The sequence below is a fragment of the Pinus tabuliformis genome, chromosome Q, assembly GCF_031772625.1.
Source record: "Pinus tabuliformis cultivar Carrire ecotype Pingquan chromosome Q, CPIR1, whole genome shotgun sequence".
NCBI lineage: Eukaryota > Viridiplantae > Streptophyta > Pinopsida > Pinales > Pinaceae > Pinus > Pinus tabuliformis.
The window spans coordinates 663,611,385-663,638,591 of NC_142296.1; the positions used below are offsets into that span (position 1 = coordinate 663,611,385).

The window sequence follows — 27,207 nt, forward strand, 5'->3', positions numbered from 1 at the left end:
GAGAAATCAATATCGTCTGGTGGTTGTTAAGGGCATGTCACACCTTATTATAAGGTACTAGTTGTAGTCATTGCATTAGAGCTGCATGGACTATAAGCCTTAGAGACTTTTTTATTTAGTATGTAGCTCTAGCTCTAATCATAGAGATATATAGATTTATAGAATGATTGCATTACTGGGGTTTGTGAAATTGTAGCCCTATTTATAGTTTGAAAGTCCTCTAATTTTACTACCTGTTCTCCTTCTCAGACCTTGACTACACTCTGTAGTCTTGTACGCAGCTCAAAACATAAGCTCCTAAAAACTTCATAATCACACTCTAATGGAAGTGACTTCCACTGGAATGCCACCAATGACAAACAATATACTTATGTTGTAGTAATCTATAAGTTGCAATGGTGTTTTGGAATGCAAGTAGAATACACCATTCACTTCATAACGTTGTTTGCCATTGATGATGGGGGCTGAGTTTGAGAGGATTATTGTTCTAGTAATGTTGATTTTCCCGTAGTGGAAAGATCCTTATGGATTGGGACGAGCTGCATTGGCTATCAAGTTCCATCTGTACAACAATACCCATTCCAATTTTTACAACTTGATTATATAGGATAGGTACAAACTCCTAGATATTTTAAAATTCAACTTTTTTTAGCCAAGATTCTTTGGGGATGCCTCCTTCTTGAACCTAACCTAAACAATACAAGCTATAACATGCTTTGGGAAACTTGAACTTGGGTAGATGAGATGGTAGGCCATAATCCAAACTACTCAAACCGAAAAACCATTAAGCATTCTTCAAAATTTATTTTTAATATATATGCCCAATTTCCATGACAATCTTTTATCTATATAACATAACAATTTCTTGGGTCGAATTGGTAAACTAGGGTCCACTTAAGTGTCCAACAAACATTGTACTAGTTTGTCTTTGACAGTATGAATTCTTGAAGCAAGGAAGGTCTCACTTGAGGAGTGCTACCAAGGCATTGGATAGGTGGGGAGCTCTACATAGTCACTATCATGTTATGATGTAGTGCTTTCAAGTAACATCCATATACATTCATTTAACACTATACAATCCAACAACCATAATTTGTCTCTATGTTATGACATTAAATTAGATTTTTGTAATTAATATTAATAATGGATAGATATTCAAACATTAATCTAAATATAAAACATAATAAGAACGTAACATATATAATCATCATATATCATAAAAAAAAAAAATGAAATATATTTAGATTTTTCTAAAAAATGACCAACATATAGGCTATGCTCCTTAGATCATATATTCATCAAATGAAATATATTTAGATTGTTCTAAAAAATGACCAACATATACACTATGTGCCTTAGATAATATATTCAACCAAACATTTCCCCAATGTTTCACTATTCAACTATCTAACTCTTTATCTTAACCCATACCGTAGTAATTATACATTTTTTCCATAGAAACATTTTGACATAAATACAATTAACACGGACGCGGACGGACCACTTTTATCCACTTTCTTTCTGCATTATATTGATAAAAACCACACACCCTCGTCCCAAATCCTCTGCACAACACTCATTTCTCTTCGGTTAACATAGCTAGAGAACGCCATAGCTGGAGAATGCCATGGAGACCAACAACTGGAGGAATGAGGAATCCAAGTAGAAGATCATCAATAAGATGTACTCAATCTGCCCACAAAACCCATCTGTCTCATTTTTTTTGGTTGTTTACAAAACCCATCTGTCTCGTTTTTTTGGTTGTTTATAAAACCCATCTGTCTCATTCTTTTTGGTTATTTTTTTTATTTGGATCATGGTGGATATTTCAATGTAGATTCGGGTTTTTATTGATTGATGGTAGTTTAGGTGACCTCAATCAATCCATAGAAAATCTGCTTATGATTGTGGAATTTTAAATAATGTTTGGTTGGAAGGAGGAAGGGCTTTGGGATACTGGACCTGGTCTTGCACTTTGAGAATACCAAATATCCCCAAGCCTCTGTTGTTGAGCTCAATGCATTCATTCACTCTTGGAAATGATTATTTTGTTAAATAGCTTACAAGGAAAGTTGGGATGAGGGCATATATATATTAGATGTAGGTTTTTGGGATATTTCCTTCCAGAGACATGAAGGATATGACATTTTGTCATCTTATAAATCAAATGGGCCAACACCCATATGAGCAAAATTTCTTTCTTCTAGACCTGCAAAACAGGATTAATGGGCTTTTATCATTCACTACAGGATTAATGGGATTTTATCATTCACCCCACTTTGAGATGGTTTTGTTAAATGATTTGTTGGGGGTTCTTTAGAGAGTTCTGAGCGTCATTAAAACTATAATGAGCGAAACAAGATAAATTGCGATGATATCAAAATTTCTGGAAAACCAGTGTGAATCTCGCAAGGCAGAGTTGGAACGTGGGTACCTAATAAGCATGATGTTAGGATTGAACCTTAAACTTTCCCAAACCACAATAAAAACAATGAGAAGTTTTCTAGTTATGTATGCTTTCTGGTTCAAACTATGTTATTGTTTATACACCTAATTTATAAGCCACACATGTAATTTTACCTACTGAGATTTGTAGACATGAAGGAGTGGAGGACTTTCAAAGGCTAGGATTAGGGCCTTTGATACGACATCCCTTGATTGGGCATTACTTTTCACCCCTGGAAGATATAGTGACAACTTTCAAAATAACAACAGAACAGATTATATCCTATCTCTCTGATTTCTTAGACAATTGGCAGGAGAAAGATATACGGGTAGAGGAATTCTTGTCTTTTGTGGCCAAGAAAGAATATGTTTCTTTTCCTCCCCAGTTATGCATACGCATCGAACGTTTAAGGATGCACATTGGTTTTCTTTGGCACACTAAGAAAGTTGAAAAGGACCTTAATCGTCAGGTGGAAGCTGAAACAGAGAAGAAAATCGATCTTGAAAGAAGGAAACAAGCATCTGCAATGCAGTCCAAGATCATATCTGAACGATTGGCTTCATTTTTTTCTAGCAACAAGGAAACTACCTCCTCTGGTCACAAACATATAAGGTTCAAGACAGTTTCAAGTTCAGATAATGATGAGGATCCTACAGCTAGAAACACTAGTGTAAGATTGGTACCGATGAGAAAATTAGATTACCAGTGTGAGAAGTCTAGGGGTAGGTGCCCATACCCGTTAGAAGTAGAAGAATTGACACGATTAGGAAAACAACCATCAATAGATAAACAAATAAATTGCCTTAAATTCCTTTTATGATGAGGATGATGATCTAGGTGGAAAATCACAAGATATATCTAGGACGAAAAGGAGAAAGGTTCTGCAACATGAGAAATCCTTGGTTAGTCGCCCTTGCCATTCAATAGCAGGAGAGCATGTTATGTTGGGGAAACAAGTATCCATAAAAAAATCCAAATATGTAAAAGATGATGTTCTTCTTCTCAAAGACAATGAATGAAAATATTCATTGTAGCTTGGCAGGATATTTGTCGAGAATAGTCAGTGTATGAGGTCTTTACAAGAATGTTAGAATTACAATGGATGGAAAAAAAAGAGGGGGAATAAAAAATGCACAAGAAAGTTGTTCAAACTTTTCATAATGCAACTTGCTATTGGTTGTTGTGATTTCAATGAAAATAGGACTGTGGGATAGCCTCTATGACACCTTCCAAGAGGTCAACAAACAAGATGGCAGAAATACTAAAACATAAGCCATTTCAGTATTTCTGCCATCCTATTTGTTGACCTCTTGGAAAGTGTCATAGAAACAATATGTTCTCCTCCTTTCTCACAGATATTCTTGCACCTCATTTTTAAAATAGTATAGAGTTCCAACAACTTTTTATCTTTCAAAATTTTCCTGAATTTCTCATGTTAACACGAATAAAGTTTTGATGGTAAATTGGAAGCAATGCAGAGCTGTTTGATTCCTTCTGTGTTGAATTTTTCTCTGATAAATGGAATCAGGTTAAATTGGACAAGTGGAACCCAGTCCAGGCGCAATGCATGATAATATTCTTATGGAGAGACGCATTCAACATTCTTTATTCACCGACTTTCCTGCCATTTTATTCCAAGCTTACCTTCAGTGCAGGGGTGGGACTCTCCACACACTATTTAGCATGTGTGTGGTTGGTCAATGAAGTACCCTAACATTAAAAAAACCATATGTAGCTGAAAATTCAGGAACATTATAATCATAGATTAGGATACAAAACTTTGCAACATTGAGTGGAATAATGATTTAGGTTTAGCACAGTGTTGGGAATAATGGTTTAGGTTTAACAGAGCACTGTATTTAGAAATGGGTGTGTTCAAGGATTGGCAAGGACGTCAATACATGATGGTTGTTCAAAATTGTTGTTGCAGATCTTGAGAATCGAGTGAAACAGTAACAGATTCTGATAATTGCATGGGCAATCCACCAATGTTCATGGAAATTTTATTAACAGGTAGGATGATTTGGATATTCACAGATTCCAAACTCTTTCGTGAGGGAATTCATGAAATATATATCCAATGCCCATGTTGTGGACTCCATCCTTCTGCAATGCTTTTACCTAAAATCTACTATAATCACCTTTCAAATCCATGTCACTACATTGTATTCTGGACCAAGGAAGAGATCACAATAGTGGGATTCCTGGAATGCTAAGACAACTCTCTCAGAAAGTCTTTTCTGCATCTGCATGCCAATTATGACAACACCATATGATGATTGGACTTATCAATGTTATGGTGTTGATCAAGGTTATGAAGCCAAACAGGGTTGGCTGTCAATGTGTTTCTAACAAGAGATCTGATCGATGCTAGAGCCTGTAACACTCATGTTTTCCAAGTGTCGGAGCGAATTTCACCGGTATGGAATCTGTTTTTTCTTCTTTTTCTCTGAATGGATTCCATTCATTCGAATACTACGAGGCTTCATTGAAATGGGTTGTAATTGTGATTCTTTTCGGATTGTATCAGCTCAAGTTTGGGAAATTGATAAAAATGGGAAAAAGCATATGTTTGTCAGGGTTATTCACTTAATAAAACCTTCAGTTCTATTAAAAATTTGAAAGTTAGACATTGTAGCAAAATAAATGCAAGCCTTATTACCAACTCAGTTTTATGGAGTTTTGGTGTTTGGAATCGATTTGCAGTAGTCTCACAGGTAGAATAGTCTCAGATGCCATTGCCATTTGAATACATATTGACATTTCATTGTGGCATATCTATGGAGCCTTCATTCATTTTCAAAGCCAAAACAAGTGATGTGGGGTGTGTTGCGAGGTTGGAGCTTTGAATTTCTGTCAAGTAGCACTGTTAGTCAATGTTGTGGAAGAATTTATGTTTGCGTGTCTCGGTTTTTTATTTTAAAGGAGGATTGTAGATCATATTGGGGCTTATTTCTTAATTGGATGATGCTTATTGTTTGGAACAACACTTCATTTCACAGGCGCTAAGGCAGAGCGAGTGCTGATGGAAAATAAGGCAGATTTTAAACAGGATTTTGGGTTGAATGGTTCTGCTTCTACAAATTCAGGTTATTTTATTTGTTTGGTTATTTAAAATTTTCCTTTAAATTTGTTGCGAGATCCTATACGATAGAGTTTTTTTTTCTTTATCATTGATGAAAGACTTTGTTTTGAATTTGCTGGAGTGATCCAGTGCCAAAATCTTTGTAATTTTAAATAATTGTGAAATTTTATATCTATTGCGACCAATTAAAGTTTTTATAATTTCTAGTCAAATTAATTTTATGGTTAATGAAGTACTATGGGTGGTCTTTTAAGGTTTGTTGATTGTAAAATTCCATGTCTAATACGTTCATTTTTAACATTTTTCTATCTTTGCTTACCCTCTATAACTTTATAGCCTGCATTGGATAAAGAAATGGACATAAAAGTACTTTTTCCAAAGAAAAGAAGCTGTAAATGGTAGGAAATCAATTGATAGAAACAAGAGTGGTTGGGCCAACTGTGGGCAAAAAAATGGGGTACACATGCATAGGAAATAGCAAGGAATTGAAGAAATGTTAGGAAATAAGAAAGAAAATCACATGAAATGTTATAAAGAAGATTTTGTTTTACATATTTTTCATTTATACAAGGAAATATACAAGTTGATGATAGATCATTCATGGCCAAACTTCACATCAAATATAGAATATTAATTAAATAATAAAGTTGGAAACTATGTCAAGGTGCTATCTTATAAGGATAAAAAAATTCTTAATTTGATGATGATGTTAAGAAGTAACTAGCAAGTAACACCTAGTTTATTTTTACTAGGCAGTCTAAATCATGAGTGGATGGAAAAAACTCCTCCCAATCAAATTTAAATGCCAAGAATGAAAAAAGGTCCCCCAAGTTTTAATCAAGATTTTGTCAACACTCTGACTTCATTGAGTAGTTTGTTGAGTTGAACTTTCTAACATTGGTACTATTTAATAAAAAGAGATAGAGATAGTTATATTAATGAAACATTATAAATTATAAAATGGGAGAGTCTAATCAATCCCTTGTTGCTAATACAAACATCATGTGTGGCCTTGACATGATTGAAATAATTATTATAAAGAAGATTTTTTTTCATATATTCATTCTTCAATCGTAAAAAGAAATATAAAAGTTGGATATAAAAGTTTTTTATCTATAGTTTTTGGCATGCTAAGTGGATTGAGGGTATTAGACACCTCAATTATCCTATCTAGAAGCCTAGTTTGTATTTGTAATATGATACAATGTTTTTTCATTGTTTCATGTTTTATCTTCATCTCAGGTAATGGAGGTATTATTTTATTATGCTTGAATATGGTAATGTCCTCCCTATTTCCTGATCCACAAAAATGTGCAAAATGTTCAGCACATGATTCTAAATTTTGAGGGATCCATAGCCCTTATGGTGCTAATGTATAGATATGTTGTTGCAGGTTCACTGTTGGTCAAGAGACTACAGTTGTTCTTGCTTCATGTGATATACTATTCAAGGCTTGGGAAGAGTAAGTTCATGAAAGAAATTCAATGAGTTTTAATTTGAAGGAGCATGGAGGCGTTGCTTATGTTTTCTACCCTTCGTTTCATAAGGCTCAACACATTGCCATCACATGTCAGTCCCAAAAAAGGAAGCATGGCTTGCCTTCTCTTGTTAGGATCAGTGGCTTCCCTGGCATGAAAACCACTCTTTATGCCTGCACATGCTTATAAGCACCTCATGGATATGAAGTTTCATCGATGGAGAGAGAAATAGAGAAAGAAAACAACCAGGTATTCTTGGATTGCCTCAAGGGTTACGATGATAAACTAGCCCTCGTCCATCAAGGAGATATTAAGTCTTTCCTGGATATTACGGAGAAAACAAATTTCCAAGAAAAGGTAACTTGATTTATCTAAATATAATTGTCAAAAGTGGCCTCAGTTTCACAACAAAAGGGTTTACTTTTATAGTTCACAAAAAAAGGGTTTAATTTGTTTATGAGATGTAATTTTTTAATTTAGTTAAATTAGTATAATGGTTGCAATCTATTTTTAGGGCTCGGAGAATCTTTGGGGATTGAAACTTTTTCCCTCTATGTAAAACATAATCTGAATGTTTAATAAATATGTTTCCCAATGTTTGATAAATGTGTTTAACACAGATTATTTAGAGAAAATAAATTTTGTCCATTGGATGTGCTTATACAGCTACAATACAAGATTCATATGCTTATAGATTTATAGGGTGTATTTTGCACCTTGAGAGGTCAAATATTTGGGAATCGAGAAACATGAAATATCTATTAGTTATATATATATAAATGACAAGAGCAGACATTCTAATTTCACATGAAAAATTTGAATAGTTATTTTTTAAATTTTTAAATAATTGTATTAAGAGCTTTCATAACCAACCGTTTTCTCTAAGACAATGATTAAGACCTTCCAGGATGAAACCTTTCCTTTAAGACCATGAATTATACCATTCAGGATGACCCTTTCCCTCTAAGATAAATAATATGACCTTTGTCAACCATATCCACATTTTATAGGCCAAAATCTAAAGCGAGGACAAAAATCTCATCAGTGGAAAATAACTCCTAGAACGCCAACAACTATGCCCACAACTGCAAGTGCTCTACCTCAAACTGCTCTTGCTACAATATTTTTTTTTTCCAGCAAGGAGGAAATCAAAAGGAAAACCCTAGTATAGGGGCAAGTCTAGTTGCCCCATCTCAAGCTTCATTTGTTTCAAAGAGTTCTAGACAACCACTAGTTAATCAACAGATTAATTGTTGCTCTATCATGGCTCCAAAGTTGCCTCCAACAAATTCTGTGCCCACTTTAATAGTTGGTCACCTCCAGTTTCGAAGTCTGTGAGCACACTAACATTAAGGATTGCAACTGGGAGCAAAGGACCCATCTCACAACAGAAATCTATAGCTCCTATCTCCAACAAAAAGTCATCTCGAGTGGGCAGTAGGAGCACACCATCTGTTTTGGGGCCTTTGCATGTATCTCAAAGCTCACCAAGAAAATCTACATTTCAAAAATACCAGAAACAAGCACAATAGTCAGTCTCCTTAACGGTATCTGGATAGCTAGTTGGATTAAAGAGCCAACCATATCATAACCAAGCTCATTTCAATCCACAACAATTCCTTTTTACCCATAGTACATATCTCCAGTAGCAAGCAATACAAAAATCCAAGTTTTTACCTCAATCTAATCATCAAGTAGCGGGACTCCATCAAAAACAACAAATGCAAGGGCTAAATTCCCAAGAAACATATTTTAGTAATCCTCATTTGTGTTAGCAGCAGTACAAATAGCAACAAATACAACCAGGTTCATCAACATCATCCAATTCTAGGACATTGTCAGTTGCCTCTCCAACATTAACGTTGGGTGGTGGCCCCCCAAATATTAATCTTGGTATATCTCTTGGAGTCAATTTACATGCATGGTATAGTGGCCAACATCAGTCAGGTAGCCCACATGCAGTTCTACCTTCTCAATATAAGTAAACATTTACAAATGTATCTAAAAATCCCATAGAGAAAAAACAATTGTTGGAGGTTAAACTCCTATTTAGTGATTTAGAAAACTATTGACACAGAAATTTCCAAGCGTGTGTCATATATATGTCTTTTTTAGATCAGCTACTTATTGTTTGGCCACTTTTGAGCAGATGTCTTGAATCAAGATCATATAAATGGAGTTTAAATGTTACAAAATCCTGCTAATTTATGTACATCCTTTGTTTAGAACATAATCCTTTTGAACTTTTAATGCTTCTCCTCAAGCATCTTCTATACGTTTAGCTTCAGGAAGCCTGAAAAAGTTAGTAGGAAATATGGCAAAAGGGATGAGTAGTCCAAGTAGACTAAGCCTGTCCATGGCACTATCTTTTGGTGTAGAGCTCACAACACTGGATTGGAATCCAATGGAAATGCAATGCAACATGCAAAAGCAACTTCTGTGAATTCAATTGTTATGCATTTTGTTCAAATGTGCCTAATTTCTATCCACTATCCTTAAATCGCATTAGCCGTGGACCTATTAGCCCTACAACTAGCACTCCACCTAGATTGCATGGGAAAGCTGCAACAAGTGTGGTGCAAACTTAATCCAACTTCAATCTCAGTTTTGAATCCTTGAGAACATTTTCCATCCAGCTATCTCATTGCTAGAAGTGTACAAAGTTGTGGTGCAAGGACATGCATTTATTAAAAGGATGAACACCATCATATCTGAGTTCATCTAGACCAGTCAGCAGTAAATTGCATTGCACAAGAGAGTTGACTTATTTTCATGTTTCCTTGTGATCTTAAAGGGTGCTCCATTAGATATTTGAATCCTAATTTGCAATATGTCGAGAACCTTTTCTTTTGTTATTTTGTATTATAGTCCCCTGTTTAACATGTATTGAGATAGGTTTGTTCATGAAATGTAGATTAAAGTCCACGAATATATTTTTACCATTTCTGATGTATGAATGCTTTCCACTTCTTACCACAGGGATATATGTTGGGTAGTTAACAATTGGCTATTGGGTTATTCTGGCCATTGATTTCAAAGGAGGCTAGGGTTTACCTTCAAAACCTAGAGTTCCATGAGTTTGGTCCAGCTTTTGTATATTACATTGACATGGAATCTCTCAAGCTGTCTGAAAGAATTCAAATCTTTAATATTGGAATTTTATTTCATGGAGTGTAGTTATATGATCAACCAATTTTGTGTTGTTTCATATGGTTGGATGTTCCTAGTGAAGTTAAAATTGCAGTTGCATTAATAGATTTTAAACGCTTGCATTGATTCTAGTAATTTTGGGACTAATTTAAAGAGATTTTAGTTTCATGTTTATCCTTGGGTCCGTGCTTGACTTGTGAATTGTGCAGTTATCCTTGGGTCCGTGCTTGACTTGTGAATTGTGTAGTTATCCTTGGGTCCATGCTTGACTTGTGAATTGTGCAGTTTGCACATTGTTTTTAACGTCCTACCAAGTTATTATACTCTTTCCTTGGTATGGAGTCAAGACTATTACATGGTTTCATCTACACATTTTACTAGTCCTATTCTCACTGGCAATTGCCACTTTCCACTATAACAATTCCTAGGTCTTTGGATCAATTTCAAGAGCCCCAATATGATTTGATATCACTAGTCCCCATGATACCAGGACATATCTCGTTTTCTTACCATAGGTCTTTTCCCTCGAGGGATGGACAAATCACATAGGTGATCGTTGAAGCTTAAGGTTGTTGGGTATTGTGCATTGGGTGCTAATTGCATTGGAGGAATCCTTTTGGGATCCTACTTAAGTGTATGATGGGAGAAGAGGATAGATTTTCAGCAAAAGATGCACATCAAACAATTTCAATTCTGATAATTCCAAACATAGATAAATTCAGTGACTCCATGATGAACTAATGAGCTCCATCTGAGAGAAATACTGTGGATAGAGTGAGACCTATAATGATGAGAAAAACAGTCAAATATTTCTTTTGACCTGCAAGTTCCAGATATTTTATTGTGTCCCAGCACATGCCAATTCTATGTAGGATGAGCCCTAGCTAGAGTCATTGGTTCCGAAGAAATAAAATGAATTTATTTTAATTAATTGAAAAATGTAACTCACCAACTCAAGTGAGCACTCAATATTGACCTCTCATTTGAAAGGGAATTTTATTTTCACGTATATAAGAGACTCGGTCGCTCCACTCTATTTTAAACAAGGGGCGAATCGAAAAAATTGAAAATATCTAGATATATATAGGATTGATTTTAGCCCCGAACTACGATTCATATTGTATAGAAGACTAAGTGGAGATTGAAAAAGTGAATGACTTGAAGTTTCATAATGGTGTTTTTTGCATGTATCAAAATAAACCAAAATGATGTGATGAATGAGGAGAAATCCAAAGAGCAACTCACTCTTGTCTATGTTCAGTTGGCTTGACCAAGAACCAATAAAAAGGACCAAAAACCATTTATAGTTTAGTTATGTCGTAAGGCATTCCCCTCTGAAATCTACTCCCTCTCATTGTACGTGTCAAACTATGATGCGTTTGATTTGATGTTAGACGATTAAAATGTTTGCTACCGTTAATAAAAAATTTAGTTATAACTGAAAAAATAACAGTCTAAACTTCATCTTTTTCAAGAACGAGCGAACCCTGAAGGTAGACGACCATGGCTTGCGTTGCAGAGTGAAGGTAGACGGCCATGGCTTGCGTATCTTTTTCAAGAACCAGCGAACCCTGAAGGTAGACTGCCATGGCTTGCATTGCAGAGTGAAGGTAGACGACCATGGAGTGGAGTGAAGGTTGTTGGGCTTTGGTTTAACATTACGCGTTGGGACAACTATTCTCAATGTGCTCCCATCTGAATTTGGCTCACTACTGCCAACATATAAAGGTCACTCAGTTGGAGAATTGTTGACGACCATTTCTCCAACAATGATGCCTCGTGATCTTTCCCCTGTCTTCAATATTTTTCTAAGACAATGGAACTCCTGATTTATATCTTGATCAACCGTCTTTGTCTTTTGCCAATTTCTTTTGATCCCCTCCATTGTTCCCCTTTCTGGCCATCGCTGCTCATAGCTCGGGTAGTGCTCGGAAATCACATCGCAATTCTCATTCATTACCATGTTTTCAGTAGGGAATCTTTGACCTGCAACAAGCTTAAGCAAGCTAGTACTATTTGATGTACTCATAGGAAGACTTTCTGATCTAAGATTTCTGCTCAAAGGCAATGGCATTAAACTGCTTGTAGAATGACATTCTTTGATGAATGAATGTGCAACAAATATTTGTAAATCATCGTCAGATGAGCAGGATTCCGAGGAATAGTTAATGTGATTGCTAAAGGGGCCGAAAATGACAATGTTAGGGGCTCCAATACAGTACTCAGAGTAAGTGGCATCTTGTGAGTTCGAATTAGGAAAATCTGCAACCAGCCAGCCATTGCATTCATCTCCTCCAAATTCAACTGAATTTCTTAATTCCGTCTCATTTTCTTCCTGCAATCCTTCGTGAAAGCTTCCTATTTCCACCACAATCTTAGTGAAGATGGAATGGTAGCACTAAGAATTTTTGAAGTGAGTTTTCCCTTATTTTCTTATCGCTTTGGGAAGTAAATTGGGTTTTATTAACATATTCCTAATTATTAACTACATATCTCTGTACACAATGCAGGTTCATTTGGAAGGGCATCAGTCTGAATACAAAGAGTAGTTTGCCCTTATTTATTAACCATTCAGTTAGGTTGTGCCAAGCTCTTGAATTTAATATGGGTTCGTTTCCAGTTGAAGAGCTCTTGGATTATCCAGAAGTGAGGAGAGATGAGTCTATAGTAGACAAGTATCACGGGGTGGTTGTACATGATCCTTATAGACAGTAAGCTTCATTTGAGTTTAATTTTAGAAAATTCTTATCTGTTTACTATTTGACAGAAACCATCCTCATCACTCAAACTCATGCCAATCTAAAGTGGTGAGAATGGTGAGAATGGGAAAGGCTTATCACTTCATTTTAGATATTGTGACTTCTTATTTTAACAGTGGCCCATGAATCTATGTTTTTTTTTGCTTTATGGAATCTTCTGGGTAGTTTGTTGGGTGGTAAACTCCATTGTTGGGAGAGGGAACAGAGCTAGCTCTCCTTTCAATGAGAGTTTGACCTGACTCATCATCATGATAAGTGCCTCAACAGTTTGACTCATCAATAGAACACAACCTAACAGACTGTAAAAAAATTCCCTGTTGGTAAACCACTGCAGCTTATCCATATGGAATATTAGAAATTTCCATGAATTCATGTTTCCCATTTGAAGAAAGCAATATAATTCGAAATCGTGTTGTTTTATTTTAGGTTTTAATACATGTCCATTTTTCTTCTGGAGGCTAGAAGACCCTGATACAAAGGAGGTCAAGGATTTTGTTGAGAAACAAGTTTCGTTAACTGAATCCCTACTACATAGTACGCACTTGTGAGATAAGAGGGAAACTGAGAGAGTGCATCACAACTCTTTTTGACCATCCTAGATATGATCGTCCATTCAAATGCAGTGATAAGTACTTCTATTTCTCCAACATTCGGCTCCAAGGTCAAAGTGTCTTGTATGTCCAGGTATACTATTAAGAGAAAAGATTTATAGGGATATTTTGTAAAGCTATAGTTTGAGTGAACATAGTCAACTTCTTTCTGAATATAAAAAAATCTTTTGTGAAAATTTGATTTGTAACCTGAGCATATTTCTATTTGTTTGTTAATACTTTATAGGAAATTTTCCTTTGGTTCTTTCTTCTTGCACTTTCTTTTCATGTTGGGAGGAGATTACATCTCATTTGCTTTCTGTTTTCTTAAATTATTATATTCAGGAAAACCTGGAAGCAGAAATTTAGGTCTTGCTAGAAGCCAACAATCTGAGTGAAGATGGAACAATAGCATTAAGAATTTCTAAATCAGATTCCTCCTAGAAGTCTCTGCTCCCCTTCTCTTTACTCTCGCCTTTCTCTCAACAAATCCAATCTTGAAACTGAACAGATCGCACCTTAAGAAACCCCGAATACTTAAGGAGGAAAATGTCTCTGTTTTTCTGTTGCAGAACTTCAGAAGAAATCTCTGTTTTTTAAAGAGTCTAAACCTTCCAAATCGCACTTGAAGAAATCTCTATTTTAGAAAAGGGGAAAAGTCTTTGTTTTGCTATTATAGCCCTTCAGAAGCTTAGTAGTCTCAAAGTTGCAGCAAACATCCATACATGAGAAGCTCATTTTGACTTTAAATCTGAAAATGTATCTTATTTTATTCCAATGAAAGAAATTTATTTTCTTCTCCCTGAAAAAAAAGAAATTTAATTTGATCTTGGAATTTGATAAACTATTAAATCAAAATAGATTCCAAAATATTTCCAGAATTACGATCCAAAGAATTACCCATGCATAGAAGCTTTGAGGATTAGTTGTCGAACCCCTTCGAGCACTGGGCTTTGGTTTAACATTACGCGCTGGGCCAACTGTTCTCAACGCGCTCCCATTTGAATTTGGCTCACTGCTGCCAACATATAAAGGTTGCTCAGTTGGAGAATTGTTGACGGCCATTTCTCCAGCAATGATGCCTCCTAATCTTTCCCCTGTGGACAATATTTTTCTAAGACAATGGAACTCCCGATTTATATCTTGATCAACCATCTTTCTCTTCTGCCAATTTCTTTCGATCCCCTCCATTGTTCCCCTTTCTGGCCATCGCTGCTCATAGCTCGGGTAGTGCTCAGAAATCACATCACAATTCTCATTCATTACCATGTTTTCAGTAGGGAAGCTTTGACCTGCAACAAGCTTAAGCAAGCCAATACTATTTGATGTACTCATAGGAAGAATTTTCGATCTAAGATTTCTGCTCAAAGGCAATGGCATTAAACTGCTTGTAGAATGACACTCTTTGATGAATGAATGTGTAACAAATATTTGTAAATCATCGTCAGATGAGCAGGATTCCGAGGAATAGTTAATGTGATTGCTAAAGGGGCCAAAAATGCCAATGTCAGGGGCTCCGGTACACTAGTCAGAGTAAGTGTCATCTTGTGAGTTTGAATTACGGAAATATGCAACGAGCCAGCCATCACATTCATCTCCTCCAAATTCAACTGAATTTCTTAATGCCGTCCCATTTTCTTCCTGCAATCCTTCGTGAAAGCTTCCTATTTCCACCACAATCTGAGTGAAGATGGAACGATAGCATTAAGAATTTCTGAAGTGAGTGAAAGTGCAGAATTCTTGGCTGTGGCCTTAACTACCAGTGGCAGTGATTGGGCGAACATCAAGGTTATCAGGGTTGCAGATAAAAGTACAGAACCTGATTCTCTTTCACGGGTAAGATTTGACCTCTTATTAAACATCATCTCATTCATTCCACGAGTAGGCATGGGTAAAGACTCAACCAGCAAAGTATTTTTTGAATAAGACATCCAAGGTGATACCGATGAAAGTTCTAGTAGACAGATAACATCTAATAAGTTACAATACGAGTCTCAGATAATGTTAGGCGACTAGCCACAAAATTTATTTTTTAAAACCAAGTTTTAATTATTGGTGGAAAAAATTTCTCAACATCAATATCGTAATTAACAACCGATAGAAAATGATTTGGCATTTATCTTCTAGTAGAGAGAAATGGGATATAAGGACTATTTTTTGATTATATGTTTCTCTAATCCAGTTTCTGTATATCATGTGGTTATAAGTCTTTTGAACCATTAATTATTAATTATATAGAATTCTTTTCAAATTTGGTTATAAGTTCTTTGAACCATTAATTATTGATTATATAGAACCGTTTTCAAATTTTGCAATTGGCAAACAGGTCAAATTTTCAGCCATCACTTGGACTCATAACAACAAAGGTTTCTTTTACAATCGTTATTCAGTGCCCAAATCTATACTATTATTCAGAATATAGTATTAGTTATGTAATTTATAGCAGTTTCCTATTTAATTTCTTCAATTGAATTATTTATTTTATCACAACTGCTGGTTATAAGTTTTTTGAACCATTAATTATTGATTATATAGAATTGTTTTCAAATTTGGTTATAACTTTTTTGAACCTTAATTATTGATTATATAGCATTGTTTCCAAATTTGGTTATAATTTTTTTTGAACCATTAGTTATTGATTAGATATAACTGTTTTCAAATTTTTCAATTGGCAAACAGGCGAAATTTTCAGCCATCACTTGGACTCATGACAACAAAGGTTTCTTTTACAGTTGTTATTCAACATGCAAGTCTGTACTATTCTTCAGAATATAGTGTTGGTTATGTACTTTATAGTAGTTTCTTATTTACTTTCTTCGATTGACTTAATTACTTTATCACAAGTGCTTAGTTACTTATGGTTTTCCCTGATAGAGAAGGAAAAAGGCTAGATGTAGGGACATAAGCAAATATCAATATTGATCATCAAGGGTTTTATCATTTCTTGGGCACTAATCAATCTGAAGATATTCTCTACTGGAAGATTCAGAACATCCCAGGTGGCTATTTCTCTCTCAAATAACTGAAGATGGAAAGGTTGGTATAATATCTTGTGTTGTGTTTCAGATAAAATATGGCATCTTAGGTACTCATTTAGATGGCTATTTCAATTTTCAGAACATCCCAAGTGGTTATTTCTCTCTCAAATACTTGAAGATGGAAAGGTTGGTAGAATATATTATGTTTTGTTTCAGATGAAATATGGCATCTTAGGTACTCTTTTAGATGGTTATTTCAATTTTATGGTTTTACAATATCGTGTCTGTTTTTGCTTACGTTCGTGCATTCTTGTGCATATTTTTTATAATTTGTATTCTTGCATGCTTTTGTATTTTTTGGTTGTTGCCTTAAGTACCAGTCGTAGTGATTGGGTGAACATCAAGGTTATCAGGGTGGCATATAAAAGTACAGAAGCCATTCTCTTTCATGGGTAAGTTTTTTGACCTCTTGTCGGAATATAGTGTTGCTTATGTACTTTACAACAATTCCTTATTTACTTTCTTCGATTGACTTAATTACTTTATCATAGTTGCTTAGTTACATATGCTTTTCCTTGACAGTGAAGGATAAAGGCTAGATTCAGGGACATAAACAAATATCATTATTGATCATCAAGTGTTTTACCATTTCTTGGGCACTAGTCAATCTGAAGATATTCTCTACTGGAACAATTCAGAACATCCCAAGTGGCTATTTCTCTTGTCCCTCTCAAATAACTGAAGATGGAAAGGTTGGTAGAATATCTTGTGTTGTGTTTCAAATAAAATATGGCATCTTAGGTACTCTTTTAGATGGCTATTTCAATTTTATGGTTGTACAATATCGTGTCTTTTTTTCTTGCACTCATGCATTCTTGTGCATATCTTTTATAATTTGTATTCTTGCATGATTTTGTCTTTTTTGGCTATTGCCTTAAGTACCAGTGGGAGTGACTGGGTGAACATCAAGGTTATCATGGTGGAAGAAAAAAGTACAGAACCTGATTCTCTTTCATGCGTAAGCTTTTTGACCTCTTGTTAAACATCATGTCATTCACTCCATGAGTAGGCATTGGTAAAGCCTCAACCATCAAAGTATCTTTTGAATAAGACATCCAAAGGTGGTACCGATGAAAGTTATAGTAGACAGATAACATCTAATAAGTTACAATACGAGTCTCATATAATGTTAGGCTGCAAACCACAAAATTTATTTTTTAAAACCAAGTTTTTATTATTGGTGGCAAAAATTTCTCAACTTCAATATGTAATTAACAATCAACACAGAAAATGATTTATCATTTATCTTCTAGTAGAGAGAAATGGTATATAAGGACTATTTTTGATTATATTTTTCTTTAACCCAGCTTATGTATATCATGTGGTTATAAGTTTTTTGAACCATTAATTATTGATTATATAGAATTATTTTCAAATTTTGCAATTGGAAAATAGGTGAAATTTCCAGCCATTACTTGGAAGCATGACAACAAAGGTTTCTTTTACAGTCATTATTTAGCACCCAAGTCTGTACTATTCTTCGGAATATAGTGTTGGTTATGTACTTTATAACAATTTCTTATTTACTTTCTTTGATTGACTTATTTACTTTATCACAGCTACTTAGTTACTTATGTTATTCCCTGACAAAGAAGGAGAAAGTCTAGACATTGGGACAGAAACAAATATCAATATTGATCATGAAGTGTTTTACCATTTCTTCGGCACTAATCAATTTGAAGATATTCTCTTCTAGAAAGATTCAGAACATCCCAAATGGCTATTTCTCTCTCAAATAACTGAAGATGGAAAGGTGGGTAGAATATCGTGTTGTGTTTCAGATAAAATATGGAACCTTAGGTACTCTTTTAGATGGCTCTTTTATATGCCTATTTCAGTTTGATGGTTGTAAAATATCGTGTCTTTTTTGCTTGGACTCGTGCCTTTTTGTGCATATTTTTATAATTTGTATTCTTGCATGCTTTTGTCTTTCTTTTTTTGCACGCATTCTTGTGCATATTTTTTATAATTTGTATTCTTGCATGCTTTCGTGGGCCTGTTAGAACATATAATACTATTTCCCTCAAATCCAACTAGTTACCAAAAACCCTTGTTCATATATAAGATATGGGTCATGTTTCTTGGTAAGATTTTATTTGGCTTTGATGTTTTTCAAATATTAAAAAAAAAGTGTAGCCTGTCAAAAGAAAATTAATCTCCAAAATGATCTTATTCTTCTACCGTCAATGATCATATGTTTCTGAAATTTCACCTAATGCAAATTTCTTACAATCCCTCAATCTAAGATGTCTTTTTGTTTTTGTGTGTCCATCCACATTTTCTCCCTTTTGTATTTGATATCTTTCCTTAAGATTGGAAACTTTTAGCATTCTATTTGCTTGAATTTTTTGCACAATCTCTTTATTTTTCTTTTGTTCTCCAACACCCATATATTCTTTTTTTTTTTCCATGTAATTTGTTGTTGTTGGTCCATCCACATTTTCACCCTTCTGTATTTGATATCTTTCCTTAGGATTGCAAATTTTTAGCATTCTATTTGCTTGAACTTTTTGCACAATCTCTTTATTTTTCTTTTGTTCTCCAACACCCATATATTATTTTTTCTTTTTTCCATGTAAAAAAAATTCATTTTTATTGTTGATCTCGAAACAAAAATGCATTCTTCATATGCAACAACACTAGAGCAAAAATATTTTTCCTTTTTTCAGCCTTATGTACCTGAATCCTCATGCTAATTGTCAACTTATCATACTTGCAAAAATATTGTGGCTATTCCAACCCATATCAGGAAAATTGACTCAAATAACAGAAAATTTTGATTGATCATATCGATACATCTGCTCTACAAACTAAGTGACGTATACATAGGAGAAGATACTAACAAAGAAATCATATGGATAACCAAGTTTCAGTTGAAGTGTCCTCATCTGTCTCCAAGGAATGCAGCTTGCCAGACACTAAGAGGAGACCCTCCTTATAGAGTTTGTTGCCTAATGCGGGACTTTTATTAAAACCATGTTACAAGAAGAAGTTCAAATTTAATTTAGTTGTATCAAGTTCAATTTATTTGCCTCTAACACCAATATGATGCATGTTAACTCACGAGGATACTGAAGGACTTTGAACAAATTAGTCCCCATGAAAATGATAGGGGAGAAACTCTATGTCACTGAACTTTTCCAATAGAGTTTGAGGATTAGAGCTTGGTCCTACTCGGAGGCAGCAAACTGTAAAATTTCATTGTAGCATGGTCCTTGCATTTTCTTGATATTTTTCTGTCTTTCAAAAATTGTCAAAGAAGCATTAATTAATGTTATATGCTATTTCCTTACGGAATTTCCATTGCAACATTTGGTGCAATTGCTAGTTAAGCACCAATTAGGATGGCTTAGGAAATATAGTAAAGCAAGGAGGAGGAAACCACACTTACATTTTTTTCTCTTTGGCTCTAAGAACAAGACACTAAGTACATTGATTGGACCATCATACCTCCTAAGATACATGTTTCAATTTCCAAGCTAATAGCAATAGTTAGCAACTATATGTTTAACCATTTGTTTGTGAAATATTATATATAGCTTAATTTTTTCCATGACCTTCACGATTTATATATTATACTCTATAACCACTTTATAAGAACTTTGAAGTTGTTTCACATAATTCTTGTTAGATTGAGTGCCTTATGTTCAAAAAACATGAAAATAACATATCACTTAGCATGTTTCTAGCTTGCTACAACAACATAATGTCCTTTTCAAAGTTGTCACAAGTCGGTACTTGGGTTAGTTATATGAAGCATTTTTTAATGTTTTTTAATTTGGATTTTAGTGGTTGTAACATTTTACTTTGTTATAGTAAAATATATTTCATGTTTTTATTTGTCTATGTTATTTATTTATTCTTAATTTTTAAATTGTTTTTAAGGAGATGATTAAGATCCTCTTTCACACAACCATATATTATAATCAACCACCTATTATTGATAGTCTATTACAAACAATCACCTATTATTAGTCTAGATTTGTTGATAGTCTATTACTAGCAACCACTTGTTATTAGGACATAATAGGCCACAAATCACTATTAAAAAAGCAATCTACTTTCGTTATACAACATATACACCTTGTATTATTTTTGGTGTTTCTTTCCTCCACTTCAGGTTTTCAAAATTGGAATAGGGGTCTCTCAAACCATTGATGATTTTATTATTGGGCCCACCTGTCCTTTAGCACCATTTTCATTTCTAAGACTGCATATACATTCGAAGGGTCAAAAAACCCTGAAACACTATCAACGTGGCTTTGCACCTTTTGGTGAAAATGCTAGTAACTTAATATTTGTTGAATGTTCTTTTTTTATCCTGATTCTAAAGATCCACTTACACACTTACACAACTACTATAAATTTAGTTTTCAGGATTGCTATAACTCTTCATGTAATTCTTTAAATTGTGCTAGCTCAATGGAAGAGGATTGCATTACAAGTAGGAGTTTGGTGGTTCGATTCCACTGTGTGTTAACGTGAATTAATCAATGATTTTGTAGTTTATTTTTAATTAAATGTTTTTTATGTCGATTTATTTCAATGGTGAGATATTTCTGGATTCATTGTTTTATATTGTCTCTAGAGAGACAAAAGTGATCTTTAAATAAAATATTTATTGTCTCCAAAGAGACAATAGCTAGTATTAAAGACATATTGTATCTAATCCGAGTGTTGTCTCTAGAGAGACAAAAATGAAATTGTCTCCTAAGAGACAATAATTCTTGTGTTATATATTGTCTTTATAGAGACAATTTCTTGAGATAATAATCTTTAAGACAATAATTTTTGAGACACCTGCTTAAAGACAATATTTAAGACAATACACAAGTGTTTTTTTGTCTCAAGTTAAGACAATTTACCCTAAAATTGTCTCAAATATTGTCTTAAAACCCCCCTTATGTAGTAGTGCTACTTGTTAAACTTCTAATTATTCTTTCGTGGTCTCACTTTAATTGTTTGTTGGCATCTTTTAATTTAGCCATCTATGTTATTAATTGTTATAATGTTCCCATCAGCATTGTATTCGTGGTCTGAGATTCATCTCCTAATTGGACCCACATCTCTGGTTTGGGTCCCAGAAAGGGTATTGAATTGGGCCTTGTAGGTGGTCTAGTAGGTGATGTATTCATCCTGCCACTACCTCTTCTCATTTTTGTTGAACAAAAATCACAGTTTTGTCACTATCTTGGTTACCTTGTTTAGGGCATAGTGTAGTTATTGTGGCTCTCATACCTCTTGTAACATATATCAGCATCAACAACATGTTTTTCTTGTTTTATATAGTTACTTTTTACTGGCTGTAAATTAATATGCAATAGATCATTTCATTTATAACTTTTCTTCGTATTAACTTTGGTTTGGTTAGAAGTTGAATTCAAATAAAGGTTATGTGAACCTTAGTTCTAATTATCGCATTCATAAAATCCTTATCAAACTATAATTATAATGTGCAATGGCAATGAAAAGAATATGTTTCATTCGTTATATTTAATCCTTCAACTTTATTATGCAAATGCACATAGTTTGGGTTACATTATTACTATGTCGTTGTTTTTTGTAAACTCGAATTTTGAACTCTTGTGAAGCTCTATTAGTTTTATCTCACTTTTGAATTAGAGACCTTGAGATGAGGGGAAAGGTTGATCGATGATAAACACTCGTTATTGTTTGCATCAATGATGTGTCGAGGGGGGAATGGTTAGGGAGTAACCACCTTCGTGCCTCAGCGTCGTGTGCATCTCATTTGTACTCCTTGTGCTAATAATAGTTTTGCATCACCTTCTGTGAACCTATGCCAATGCAAATGCTTGAAATAGCTCTAGCTATCACTGAGAAACACATTTACTTAAGTAAAAGCATTACTTATTTCTTGCATGGTTTTTTTTATGTGCAAGGGTTTTGTCTATCAATTTGTCTATTATTGTTTACTTTCACTACTATTCCTGGGTTTGGCTGTAGTGTATATTTGAAATCACTGTCAAGGTTGCGCACAAATATTTTTCCTAGAGGATTGTGTGGCTCAAATTACTTTTGATTGAAATTTACTAGTGGCTAAGTCTTACAACAGGTAAGAGTTGTATTCCCTGTTCATTTTGATTTCACTCAGTTCTATATCATGTTCTCTGTGGAAAATTCTAATTATTATGTTATAGGGCCATAATGGAATTAGCCAAGGGAGAAGAACACTACTTTAGGTAAACCCTTCACCTGTAGATACATGCACTTGTTATTTATTTTAAGTAGGAGTTTAAAAGAGTTTTCTCTAAAAGCTTCTCATTCTTGTTCTCTTACAAGTGAAAACTCTTGGTTGTGGCCTTCTGTAGCTAGTTTATGGATTCAGTGTCATTTCCTAGGTTTTTAACAACTTTTCTCTCTCGTTCTCTCTAGGTGTTGTTAGCTTGTCGAGCTTAGGTAGTATTATATGGTTGCATAATTAAACTCTTTTGAATTTATGTTTATAGGGGTTTCACCCCCTTTCATTTTCAATTGTCACCAAGTGGGGGTTCTATAATGTCTATCTCTCTTATTATTAATCAATGCCATACTACTAGGTTTTTAAACTAAAATGTTAGGTATTAGTTTGTAATTAAGTCATCTTTCTACCGCTCTTCACATTTTGGTTTGGGTTACAATAATATACTATTATGTTTCTATTTTCATTTTTTGCAACAATTAGATTTTGCTATTTATCGGTTGTTTTAGATTCATAGAGGACCAATAATTTTTATATCTTTAGCTCACACCTTTCTGATGAGATTTTTGGTGTTCATGGGAATTTTATTTAGTTATATTAAAGGATTTTTCCCCTACAATAAGGTTTCACATTCCATATTCATTCTTTAAAAGAATTTCTCTTGAATTATACCTCTCTATGCTCTCCATTGTGCACATGATAGCTAATATTGTTAGTTCTTATATATAGTGGTCATTATTCTTTTGAGGTTTCTTATTTGTTGTATATTATGTGCAGAATTATAATGTGGCTATGTTCACTACCTAATGTGTGTTCGAACTCAGTTTTGAAGAACTTCATTATCTTTCTAAATATAGTAGTGTTATTTACTTTCGGTGTTATGGGAATTCCATGGAATAACCTATCGTTAAATAGTTCATAGTCATTTCTAAGAATATCTATTTATACGAAAATTTTTGTTATAACTTTTGTTATATATGTATATGGATTTATTTTCCTACCCTCAGGGATATAGTTTAAAATATTTTTATTTGTTAAAACATACACAATTAACAATACTTCTACTTGGTCTATAATTTTTCTGTATGTGTGTTACCTCATAACTTGTTTATTTGAAATGTATTCTTGCAAGTTAGATATTCATCCTAGGTTGTTGACAGTCTCAGCTTGGCTGAGGAACTAACTGGAAATTCACAATAAAATGACACACTGGCCTTTCTATTGTTAAACCTTCTTTCTCTTTTCTTTCTTTATAATTAGAAAAAGCTACATAGTATAAATAAGAGTTCTAGTTTGAAAGAAAACATTGACCAAAAGAATAACAAGTTTCTTAGTACTTATATGTTCCCTTTCTCTGCTTTTTTGAGCTAGCCATAAAATCATAGGGGAAAGGATGCTCCACCCAACCTATGAGAACCAGTAATACCACTGGATCTCTAACCGAGCTAGCTTCACATGCAGAATAGTTTCAAAATGGTGGTCTACATAGGTCCAACCCAAAAACCTTTTGATGCCAACCAAATTTAGTCTATGGTATTTAAAACTGAGCAAACACACTTGAGTTCTAATTCCGCTAGCCAACTAGCTCAAGAATGCATTATGTTGGCAACGTACTGCATTCCTCCACAACATCCTATTAGAGGTTTAACTTTGTAGTTTGTCTCTCCTTCAACGTTTCCTCAGGTTCCTCTCTTACCCTCTTGGTGCCCTCTTCCAATTGAGAGTGTTTATTTTTGAAGGAAGGTGTTTGGGTAGCCAACAACCTTCCCTGTAACTATTTTCAACTATTTAGAATGTGAAACTTTTCTTAGCATTACTTCCAATGTGATTTTTATGGCTAACTATATGAAGTATTTATGTATCAATAAAATAAAATTAAACAAAACATGGTTCTTCCACTAACTATTCAACCTCCACATGGCACATAGCACCAAATGGTTTTTAACTACAATAATTAAATAATTACAAGTTTACTAGGGTCAAAATATTTGGTGTCAATTTTTTTTTTAATTCCGCCACTAGTCTAGCCTCCCATATTGGAGACAATGGTAGAAACTGATGATGTAATTTTCCATCCAGTTAATACAAGATCTAGGTAGCTTAAAAAATATATATCTGACAATATAATTTTCTGTAACATGCATAGACACAGACTAAAAAATAATCATTTTAATGCTAATCACCATCCAACTAAATTACTATAATGACTTATCATATTATTTGGAATTTCATGTGATGTATGATCTAGCAACAAGGGCTATAGTTTAATAAGACCATGTTTTATTTTTCATAAAGCATATGTTTTTATTAACTATCAGTATATTTAACATTATTTGTCATCACAATAATATTTAGGGATTATGTCTTGCCTGACCCTTGCTTTATGTATATATATATATATATATATATATATATATATATATATATATATATATATATATATATATATATATATATATATATATATATCTCCTTTTATAAAAGCTTTGTCACATTTTGATGCTTCACGAGCCCTACTAAGACATCACTTATGGATCTTGATCCTTGTGACATTTGGACCCGTCTGTCGTCGTTGCTTTTTGACTGCTTGATACGACAATGTAGATTAGGTGAGGGTAGTCAGTGTAACTACTCCTACCTCAGTCTATAGGTTTTTTTGCACATTTTGTTGCTTATCCATTGAAACACCATCTACAACTTATTCCAGTGACACTAGTGTTTTGTTACTATATGAGACAGGTATCCATTTTTGTTACATTATTGTTCGGTTCAAGCTTATTTGTTGGAGTAATTTTTTCTTAATGTAGTGTCTCTATGTTTGGTAGGTTATTGTTTGTATGGGTCAATTACGGTGAAGATAGCCCTATCAACCTCTACCTCCATGTCTGGAAATGACTTTATTATTGTCTTAAATTGTTATTGCATTTTTTTTTACTATTCTTTGGTGATAATGATAAGGGTTTATGTTCCACTTGCAGGATGGTTCTGCTTGGCACTAGAATTCGACCACCCCTTTTAGGTGAGAAAACCCACCATGCCATAATAGTTAACTACCGACTTTCTTTGTGGTTAATTGAACACTATTAATTAGTTCCCTCTTTGTTTTTTAGGTAGAGTTTGTAATTATCCTTTATGTCATAATTCAGTTTATGGAACCCTTACATGGCCCCAAAACTACGCTCTTTCTTTTGCTCTGCTTTCCAGGTTCTTCTAAATTTACTTAATGATTATACAAGGGTTTCAATCAACTTATTTATTGCAGAGTACAATGTATGGTTCAGCTCCTACGATGTTTGATGAGGGTTTTACTCTATCGCCATGCAGAGCCCTAAGAATTATATTTTGCAGTCACGTTATTAGGGTTGGAGAAGTTATTAATATACTAACTTCTCCTTTGTTGATTTATGGGAGAATGTTGAAATTTACGAGTGCACTGTAGGCACAAAGAAGTTTTCTTTACATTAGTTTTTTGTGTGGTTGGAGGATTACATAATTATTCTGTCTCAGGTGGTCTTTCCACAACCAAATGGTTTATATATAATTTTTATGAACAGTGGTGTTATATGGAACTTATTCATTTTAGTTTGCAGCATAGAAGAAACTCTCTCTCTCTCTCTCTCTCTCTCTCTCTCTCTCTCTCTATATATATATATATATATATATATATACCAAGGAAAAATAATAATTTTATTAATGAAAACAAAATTACATGTTGCAGATGCTTAAGAGAATTGCATCATCAAGTCAATGACTGACAATCATAAGTTCATACAAAAACCAACTAAAATATAGATGAAGAGAAATGTTAGTATTTTCTCCATTTATTTTTCTCAACCTTGCGCCATTCCCCTTGTGATGGCATGGAAGAGACAAGAGCAAGTTGATTTCCCCCTTTTGGTCTTGCAGTGTCCTTGTCTGAATCTGAGTTGTATTATGTATGTAGACATTTATTTCCACTCGTATCCTTTACCTCTGGTATCTTGTTTGGCTTAACCAAATTGCTCTATAACCAAATGGATCTTGTGAGGTTTTCTCCTGTGTTTCTAGTTCATTTGGTGTTTGGTTTTTCTCATTCGGTGTGGGTTCTTCCTCTACTTTATCCTTATCCTCATCAGACTCAGGTGGGGGGAATTTCCATATTTTGGGTTGTTTCATAGTCTTCTTTCTTCTTCAGGTGTCTTTCTTGGCTTCAGGACACATATTTTGAAGGTGTCTTATTTGCCTATAGATTCTGCATCTAAAAGCTATGTTCCCATAATCTAAGAGTTGTGTCCAATTCCGTTGGTTGTGAATCAATTATCTATGATCCTGTAAGCCTTTGTTGATATATACTTCCACACGTATTTGTGTGAACATGAATATTATTTCCTCCAATCTTTGGGTATATATTTTGATGTATCACCATATGATGTTCCCAATACCTGCTAGGAATTGATTGTCCCATAAATGTAGAGGGATATTG

General features: G+C 34.1%; 1 long non-coding RNA gene across 3 annotated transcripts; it reads left to right on the forward strand.

The window, feature by feature from the left end:
* Positions 1-1,527: 1,527 nt before the first annotated feature.
* LOC149221290 (uncharacterized) lies at positions 1,528-26,267 on the forward strand. 3 transcript variants are annotated; one of them, XR_016249364.1, is made up of 9 exons: positions 1,528-1,683; positions 16,188-16,227; positions 16,383-16,544; positions 16,626-16,672; positions 16,861-16,938; positions 17,069-17,238; positions 17,432-17,478; positions 25,724-25,764; positions 26,008-26,267. It is a non-coding gene; the product is annotated as an uncharacterized LOC149221290 (long non-coding RNA). The 3 variants fall into 3 exon arrangements; XR_016249363.1 differs by lacking the exon at positions 17,432-17,478; XR_016249365.1 differs by lacking the exon at positions 17,432-17,478 and having other exon boundaries at positions 16,383-16,507.
* Positions 26,268-27,207: the final 940 nt, after the last annotated feature.